Here is a 9674-nt window from a genome sequence, read left to right on the forward strand (position 1 = left end):
GCCCTTGGTGCTGTTACCAGACCAACCTGAACACTGGCTTTGAGAGAATGAAGCCTAAATAACTTATTTTAAAAATATTTTCCTTCATTTGAGGGTAACTGTTGGCAGGGAACCCAGGAGGTCTGTGATCTGCTTTAATTTGTCCAAAGCCCATTTCTCCCCTAACTCCCTGCTGTGAAAACCCATCCCATTTGCCATCCTGGAAGAGAGGTGGAGAATCTGAGCTCAGCCTGAATTCCACCCTGTCTGGAGGACCCCAGAGTTCAGCAGCACCATCAGAGGTTTTCGTTCCTCAGGCAAATACTGCAGGGGCTGTTTTTTTCTTTTACGTCCTTTAATTTTGTTCCTGCAATTTCCCGGAGATGCCTGAAAACAAAGCACCTCTCAGGTCTCTCTTCCCCTCTGCCAAGGGAGCTCCTGGCACAGAGCCCTGCCTGGTGCAGAAGCTACACAGAACTGTGTCCCAGGGTCCCTCCCTTCTCCAGGGAGCCCTGCAGCTCTTCTGCAAGGACACATGTTGACCTCCTGATGCCTTGGGAAGCCTGCCCTGAAACAGAGACTGGACAGAGCTGGAGAATAAAGCAGGGATTTATTGAAAGGCCTCAAGGATACACCTTGAGCAGGACAGGGCCTGACCAGGACCACACCCAAGGTGGACCCAAAATGGTCACAAAATGGGTGACCGGTCACAAGGACTCACACTTTTATAAGTTTTGGTCCATTTGCATATTGGGGTTTAATTGTCCAATTCCAGCTCCAGGTTGTGAGGTCCCATCCTTCTTGTTCCTCCCTTCAGCCACTGTTGCTTGTGCTTTTGGGCCTGAAAGTTGTCCTTGGTCTTCAGCAGGAGAAGGATTTGTTTTGTGTCCCTGCTGTGTGCAGAGCTGAGTGACACTGACTGTGAGCTCAGAACTGCACATCCAGGTAGCACGGCATCTGAAAAACATAAAAGCTGAAACTTAAGGCATCACTCCAACAGCACAGGCAGGTGGACTGTCCTTCTTCATCATCCTCCACAGGTTGCAGACGCTCAGCCTCCTCCGTGTCAGCTGAAGACGTGCTCCTGCAAATCCCATGTGGGGCTTTTGGTGTAAGGAGGAACACAGCACAGAGTCACAGAACACGCTGAGCTGGGAAGGACCCACAAGGATCATAGAGTTCAACACCCAGCCCTGCACCCCAGGACACCCCAACAATCCCACCCTGTGCCTCAGAACACTGTCCAAACACTCCTAGAGCTCTGGCAGCCTTGGGGCCATGCCCATTCCCTGGGGAACCAGTTCAGTGCTCAGCACCCTCTGGAGGAAGAACCTTTTCCTGATATCCGCCCTAACACAGGTCCAGCCATTCCCAGGTGTTGTCCAGCATGGGGCTGTGCTAAGCTCTTGCCCATTTCAGGCAAGCCTCAGAACCATGCATGCATTGCAAGGGTGTCCCCCCACCTTCCACAGCCCTTCCCAGCACCAGCTCTATCCTGGTTCCCTGCAGGGAGCCTGAAGCCCTGCTGGTGTGAAGATGGCAAATACAGGACACACCAACCCATCCCCCAGCCAAGGGAGCATTGCTTTCCCTCCCTATGGGATATTCCTTCCCTGCAACAATCAGGAGTTTCACAAAAGCTCCACAAATGCCAACAAATCCATTGAAGCCGGTTTTTTCCCACCTCCACTTCTGCTCTGCAAGGGCTTGGCTTGTTCAGTTTGGGAATGCCCATGGAGAGCACCAGTGCCTGCCATGTGGGGCAGGAGCCAGCCCTTCACCAGGACACACCAGACTCCTGGCACCAGGGGGACAGCAGCACGGCCTCGGGAGAAATGAGAAAAGCAGGTGATAAATGATGAACACAGGAATTATATGGAAAAAGCAAAGCCCAGCACTCAATCTGAGACTCCAGTCTGGACATTGGCTAACCACAGGATCAGAGAATGGCTTGGGTTAGAAGAAACCTCAAAGATCACCTACTTCTACACATCTCCTGCCTGTTAATGTCAACTTCCAGGCCAGGGGAAGGCAGAACTGAGGGCTGTAGCTGTAGGCACCAGTGCTGTCTCCCCCAGAAATGGACCATCCTGGCACAGAGGCCTGATCCAGTTTCCCTCAGCTGGGACAGCTTCAACCCACTGTAATTCCATGAGATGCTCAACAGTCTAAAGGAAAGTTGAGACATTTGCTGTAGGGAGAAAAAGCAGAACTTCATTATGATGAAACCCGCCCCAAAAAACCTTTTATCTCTTGGCACATGGTGATCAAAGGGAAAAAAAATCTCTCCACCTGGGAGAGAAGCTGTTAGGGTTCCCTCCAGCCGCCCCTTTGTGACATATTCACCTAGGCAGTAGGAAGGGGAAAAAAAAAATCTACTCATCCTTCCAGGAAATGTGTGCCTCTTTTATTTGCTACCCTCCCCGAGAAACTCATTCACTCCTTGTCCACCCACATGAGCAGGAATGATGAATGAAAAACAAACCATAAACAATTCAGCCTTCCCTTTTTTCCTCCCAGCCTTCCAATCAGATGTTCCAGCCCATGCCTCAGCACCCAGATTTTGCCCGTTGATCATTCCCATCGCGTGCCTTGGCTCCCTGCGCCGCTCGCACCGCTCCGTTCCCTGGATACAGACAGCTGCATCCAACACATTTGTCAGCAGCTCCAGCTCCAGGAGGGCTCCACTCAGGGTGAAGGAGACAGGGGAACCTCTGCAGGGCACCACTGCCTAGAGCCAGGGGATTCCTGTGGTGGGACTGGCAGCGGTGGACACTGGCAGGGAGCTGATGATCAGCAAGGCAGCTCTCCTTGTCCCCCAGAAGGACAGCGGTGCCCAGGCACTGAGATGTGTCACCAGAAAGATGACACAAGGTGCAAAATGGCACCAGTGGGAGCAATGCTCCCCACAGGATGGTGTATCCCAATCTCCAGCCCTCCTGTGAGAGACCCCTCCATCCCAGAGGTTCTCCCTGGATGGGATTTTACTGCCAGCCACTCTGATGTTTCTCTCTCTCTCTCCCTTCTCTCCACACAACCTCCTTACACCCCCCTGTGTATTAAATAACAATTGCAGTCATACCAGGGCAGCAGGAATGTCCGTGCACCTCTGAATTCCCTTCACAGGTGAAGTCCCCTCTCACTTTTGCCTGTTTTGTGGATTTTTATATAAAAATATGCTGAGTGGGTGTATGCCTTATTACATGTGTAGGAAACACGGAGAATGAGGACTTGAGGTACCACCACAGTAACAGAGAGGGACGAGGCTCTTTGGCTGGCTTTGCCATTGAGTCCCTGTTTAAATATAATCTGCCACTGTTAGACAAGAGACCCTCTCCAAATGACTGCTGAGATGCAGGAGACCATTTCTGCAGCAACAAGGTACTGCTTGTAGGCAGCCTGTGGCTGGAAAATGCCCTTGATATTACAGAAATGGTAACTTGTTTAATAGATCCAAATAAATAGGAAAGCCCAGGAGCTCAGGTGACAGCATCTGAGCCCTGTACTGAGAGGTGCACAGACCTCCCGGCAAGGCTAAATATAGGCCTCACAAACCAGAACAACAGAGCTTTTACTGAGAAGATAATCAAGCCCTGGAGGAAACTACACAATATAAAGCTCAGATTTAAAATAAATGTGAAATGAGTTGGTGGATTCGGGACTAGTTCCTTATGGAAAAGTTTTCACATCAGAAGAAAATCGCTCGATGAAATGGGCTCTTTAATTAGCAGTTTCAGCAAGAAGCCAGGAGGATTGGAGGGGCTCTGGAGCCTCATCCTTCACCTTTCCATCTCGCCCTTTGCCAGAAGAGCTGGGATCAGGGGAGGGGTGGACTGTCCCATACTGCTGCATGTAAGGGGCAGAAGAGGAGCCCTGTTTGTTCTCCCTGCGCTCTCCTGTTACCATGCACATTCCCAACAACATCCTGCATTCACCAAAAGCCACACCCAGGGCAGCAGGTGCAGAATCCAGGCAGGAGATCCACAGCCTGGGCCTGGGCACAGGGCAGGTGTCCATGGCTGCCTGCACACCAGGCTCTCATCCTGCACCCACCAGTGGCCAGGTGCAGCCACCTGGGACTGTTCAGCTTTCAGGTAGTCAGATCCTGAATGCAACATCCCAGCTGTGATGCCCAGCTAGGGAGGCTGGCTCCCAGGGCACACCATGGGCACTGCCCTGTCCTCACCCAGCTCTCCTTCAGCCAGCTAAAGGGATGCAAATTTAAAAATAAGACCAAATTGTTTTTCCTTTCCCTCCCTTCATTCTTACCTCGCTTCATCACACACTATAATCTTGTGGTTTGCAATTAAATTGTGCCTTTATGTCTCCGTTCCTCAATAAGTTAATGAAAATTACTTTTGCTCCAAGGTGGAGCGTGAATGTCTCACCCTGTGCTGAGCATGAGAGCAAGACACAAGGGTCAGGAGGAACAGAAGCTCCTGCTTTCCTGGGGAGTGAAGGGCTCAGTCAGGCTCCTGAGCCCCTCCAAGCATCCAAGCCTCAAGTTTCAATTTTCAGCTCCATTTTCAGCTCCTTCTCCTCCTTGCAAAGCCTGTGCAACAGCAGTGGGAGGTTACAAATAGAGCAAGGCAGCTCATCTGCTGCATCTCTGCTCGTGTGATCCGTGGGCACGCACGTGCGTGTGCTGGATCCTCCCTCCCCGGGCACCTCAAGGCTCTCCCAGCACATCCAAGGCCACGCAGCTTTCCCGGTCTGTAGCTCCCTCCTCAGCCCTTTGCTGTGCATGTCCTGCCTGGAGCTGAGGACGCAGGCAGCACCACATGCATCTGCACTGAGATTATTAACCCTGCAGAGCCAGGGACGGCACTTGGTATTTCCTCACCCAGAATTCATCCCCTGGGAAGGATGCCAGAGGAGACAGAGGCTTCAGTGGGAGTCTCTGCTTGCTGCAGGAGTGATGGGGCCCTGACAACACCAATGCTGACCTGCCCCAGGGGATGCTGCTCCTGCCTCTCTCTCCTCTCCTGAAGGCTGGGTCGCACACACAGACTCGTGGGGCCGGGACACAGGCACTAAAAAGAGGGATGATGGGAGGTGGTCTCATTTAGCCTGTCTGAGAGGAAGTTTAGTGCTGAGTTAATGACTAAAAACTACCTGGAGGGCAGGTACAAAGGCAACAGAGCCAAAGTCTCCTCAGTGGGGCAGGGGCCCTATAGTGCAGCTTGGGAGGCTGAGGGTGGATATCCAGGTGATCTTTCTTTCCCAGGAGGGGGTGTATCCCTGGGAGAGCACACAGCACGGTGGCAGGGGTCCTTCATTGTTTGGGGTTGATGAGGCTGAGCCCAGTCAGGCCAGGTGCCAGCAAGCACCTGTCAGGAGCATCCCAGGGCTCCCATCCCACTGCCCCTTCCAGGACCCTGAGGCTCTGGGATATATGAACTCTGACCAGTCTGGCATGGCTGTTTCTGAGCCCCAGCTAGTGGGAAAATGCTGGCTGCCCATGACACAACACACAGCACTGTCTGTTCCCCTTCCAGGAGTCACTGCTCCTTCATGCAGGGAAGCAACAGAGACCAGAGTGAGGCATCCAGAGCAGGGGTCTAGCACAACCCTCTTGTTTCCCCAGGCTGGGGATGGCCAGGGAGGGAGCAGGAGCCTTGGCTCTGATCTGAGGGGAGCAGTCTAGTCCCCCAACAAGCCCTGTGCACACCCATTTCCCTGGAGACACTCCCTGGACTGGGTGGGGGACGAGGTGGTATGGGGGGTCTCTCCAGTCTCAGTGAGAAATGCCCGACGGCAAAAGGCTTGATAAAATACCTGTTTTAATAAGGCAGAGTAGAAAGAGAAATATCAAGAGCAAGGAAACCTTATGCCCCTTCAGATGCAGAGCACCCTGCACTCATGCAGCACTGGATGGACCCGGGATGGATTTTCCTCAATAAATCCACATCCCTTCCCTGGAGAGAAGTTCTTCCTTTTTGGTTCGTCAAGCTACTATATATCTTTCAATTTGTTCTGTCTTATTAAGGCAGCTGTTTTGTGATGCCATTTTCTGTCAGGCCTTTCATACTGAGATGCAGGATTAACCCCCCCTCACAGGTGCCAGAGCCCCTTTCCTTCCCAGCCCCCTGCACTGCTTTCTCCAGAACAAGGGTCTGTGGCTGCTGAGCTGGCTGCAGGCTGTCCCACAAGTCTCCAGCAAAGCCAGTTTACTAACGCTTCTGGTTTGTAATAGTTTTCCTCTCCAACACAGACCGGGTGCTTCACACACCACAGTCTCTTACCTGCTGCATCCAGACCTTGTGGAATCCCCGCACTGCATCTCCCCACCTGAACCTCATGGTATTTGCTGAGCAGCTGTAAAACAATTAATTGAATTTAATTATTGAGAGGATGTTCATGTTTCCTGCACACTTACACACCACGTTATCTCAATCACACCAGGGCTGGTCTATAATTCTCTTTTTAATGAGTTCCCAACATATTCCCATAAGCAATATCCTCCAACAAGCTCCTCTATCATAGACACTGCGAGAGGCTGAAACCCCCCTAATGGTCCCTGGGGAGGGAGAAGGCATTTTTGCTGTGCTGGGTCCATCCTGCATTGGCACCAGGCAATTCCTGCTCTCCACAGCAGCAGGGTTTAGGGGAGCCGAGGTTTTCTCCTCCTCCTGGGTGGGATGGAGTCCATTGTGCTCCTTCAGTCTAATGCAGGGCTAGTGCAGAGCCCCAGCTGGGACTTGTGGGTCTAAAAGTAGACCAAGGAATTAATTACCTCATAAAAGTGAAGGTGCTTCCCCTCTGACACCAAGCCAGAGTGGACTCTGCAGTAAATTTGCTCTGTGAGAAACCAGAGCATGGAAAAAGTCAGTACCTTCACCATTTTACTCGTGGCTTCTTTAAGGGAAAAGTAAAAAGATATTACCTCTGTGGTAAGGGTCTGGCTTATGGACTAAGAGGTTTTCAATCAAACACCTCTTCAGCAAAATCCAAAACACTGAGATGAGTTTTGGGACTAATTTTTTGAGCAGGTAGTCTCCAGATAAGCCACAGAGAGCAGGAATCCCAGGTTTCCAAATCCCAGACAGGTCTCAACAGGATAGAAAGGAATCCCACCCAGGGCCACAGCAACATTCCAGAAAATATCCCCAGAGCAGCTCTGAAAGAGATACAGGCAAAAGTTAAATAGTTACTAAACAAACTTTGATACTTTGAGACATTCCCCTGCTACAGCACAACATTTCTTAATGCTGTCCATGAGAAGTCACTCATAAAATGAATAAATAGTGCCTAACTCTTCCTTGTCACAGCACCCAGGTGAGGCTCACAGAACTCTGCAGTAATGAGCTGGGCCTCTCATCACCTCAGGGCTGGTAGGAACCAACCCCATCACCTTGAGAATGACAAATGACTCTGCTGCCTTAGATGACTCCCTCACCACAGTCCCTTTTCTCCTTGGTAAAGCTTAAAATGAGAAGCCAAGTTGGCTTTTCTCTTCCTGGAGGTCCAAAAAACAATGGGCCTTTAAAGGGAGGTTTCCCACCTGTGGCAGCCCCCCTCTCACCTCTCCCAGGAGGATTGCAAAGCTGGCCATACCTCCCTGAATCAGCACAGCTGAGACCTTCATTCTCCTTGAAGGGCAGCTGTGACTTCCTACCAGGGAAGGCACGGGAGTATGGGTTAAAGAACAGCCTTATCCTCCTGGAAGAGACAGGGAATGAGGTCTTGGGTGGATGCCTCCTCCCAAGTGTGGGGCAGGACACCTGACTGGGCCACAGAAGGACAGGGCAAGAGGCAGTGCTGCAATACTTGAAGAATGGCTTCAAACAGTCATCCTGTTATCCCTCACTCCACAAAACCATACTCAGAGATCATCTTGTACCTCCTCTGAACAGGCTTTGTTTGCCACCACAGCCAGTTGCTGTGTGAGATGAGATGCCTTGGTTGTTCTCATGTTTGCATAATGAGGAGTTTAGAAGTTACAAGCTGTAAATTCTTCCGGACCAAAGCTCCCACATTCTCCAGGCCAGGCTGAGAAGTGTAAATAGGTTTGTTTACAGTCAACCAAGTGTTTTCATCCCAGGGACCCAACCAGATTCCTGTCCTGATGATGTGACTGCAAACAGCACCAGCACCAGCTCCACCAGCACTGGGCAGAGGTGCCCTGCTTGGATCTGTGCCCATCCCACAGGGCTGTGGGATCCATGTCCCACGTGAGGGCCCAGCCTGCTGGAGAAAGATCAGCCTCTGGGACACTGTCAGACAGAGCAAGACCAAGCACAGGGCCAGTGTGAAAACTCAGACCAACCTGCAGGAATGGCTTTGAAGAGGGTGACTCCTGTCTCCTGGATCTGTAGAGCAGCTCCCGTCCTCCCTGGAGAGCATGGAGCTGCTCCCAGGGCAAATCCCTGCTCAGCCTCAGCACCAAGGCAGCTCTGCAAAGCACGAGGGATGAAACACTTCAAAACAAGCTTGGACCAGGGCCATGACTGGCCACGAGCCAGAGAGGGGCCAAGAGCACTGTGAACAGAAAAGGTGTTTATAAACACCTCTCCAAGGCTCCTGCACAGCAAGAGGAACTGTGGAAATGCCTTTGGCTCCTTCCTGCTCATCTCTGGCTGGGTTCCACAAGAGCTTCCACGGCATGTTTCTGTCCATTTATCTTAGAATTGGGAGGGAGGGGAGTTGGGAGAGTTTAAATGAAGCTCCAGTGCCTCTGCTCTCCCCCAGGTAGGTATGACTCTATTCCTGGGTTTATGTAGCATCTTTGAAATTGCTGCTTTAGGTATCAGCTGGGCCTGCAGGGCTGCATTCGCTCACACACACACACACATTTGCCCCCATGAGCCAAAAGGCAGGTACTGAGCTTCTGCAATGAGCTTAACACTGCTAGAGCAAGCCTTGAATACACCCATTAACCTTGTGGCTGCGTTTTACCTCCAAGGGAAAAAAGGATTCAAAACCAGGGGCACTAAAATCACCAGGTGGGTGCAGGGTCCAGGGGGACAATTATCTGGATGCAGCAAGAGGTTCCACCATAGGAACATGAGCTACTTGCAGTGCAGCAATGGATCTGAGCACTTGTCTGTGCTGCACAGCTCCATCTGCACAGCAGGAGTCCACTTTTTGTGGTGTGAGTTTTGGGAGAGTTTGCCTTTCAGAGCCACGTAAACCAAACCCCACAGAGGATGGGGAGCTGGGATTCCATGTGCTGGTATTGGCTGGGGTAGAGTTAATTTTCTTCCCAGTAGCTGCTACGGGGCTGTGCTTTGGATTTGTACTGAAAACATGGGTGATAACATAGAGATGTTTTTGGTTTTGCTGAGCAGGGCTTACACAGAGCCAAGGCCTTTTCTGCTTCTCATGTTGCCCCACCAGTGAGCAGGTTAGGCTGCACAAGGAGCTGGGAGGGGACACAGCCGGGACAGCTGAGCTCCACTGACCCAAGGGATGTCCCAGACCATTCAGCTCTGCTGTCCTGGGGGTGCCTGAACCCTGCAATGCAGGTGGGGAACAGATTCCTTGCTTTGCTTTGCTTTGCTTTGCTGGAGCACGTGGCTTTTGCTTTCCCTATTAAACTGTCTTTATCTCAGCTGCCAGTTTTTCTCACTTTTATCTTTCTGATTCTCTCTCCCGTCCCATCAGAGGGGAGTGAGTGAGTGGATGGATGATGGTGCTGAGCTGCCATGTGGGGTCAAACCAGAGCACTGTGTCATGCTGGCAGCAGCCAGCCC

The 9674-nt window shown here is 51.5% G+C and overlaps 1 long non-coding RNA gene across 2 annotated transcripts; it reads right to left on the reverse strand.

The window, feature by feature from the left end:
• Positions 1-587: 587 nt before the first annotated feature.
• On the reverse strand, positions 588-7080 carry LOC136297601 (uncharacterized). 2 transcript variants are annotated; one of them, XR_010723194.1, is made up of 5 exons: positions 6866-7080; positions 6716-6780; positions 6225-6297; positions 4926-5012; positions 4152-4531 (listed from the first exon to the last, which is right to left on the reverse strand). It is a non-coding gene; the product is annotated as an uncharacterized lncRNA (long non-coding RNA). The 2 variants fall into 2 exon arrangements; XR_010723195.1 differs by lacking the exons at positions 4152-4531; positions 4926-5012 and adding an exon at positions 588-936.
• Positions 7081-9674: the final 2594 nt, after the last annotated feature.

Source organism: Chamaea fasciata, unplaced genomic scaffold, assembly GCF_029207755.1.
Source record: "Chamaea fasciata isolate MVZ Bird 193981 ecotype frontalis unplaced genomic scaffold, bChaFas1.0.hap1 SCAF_15, whole genome shotgun sequence".
NCBI lineage: Eukaryota > Metazoa > Chordata > Aves > Passeriformes > Sylviidae > Chamaea > Chamaea fasciata.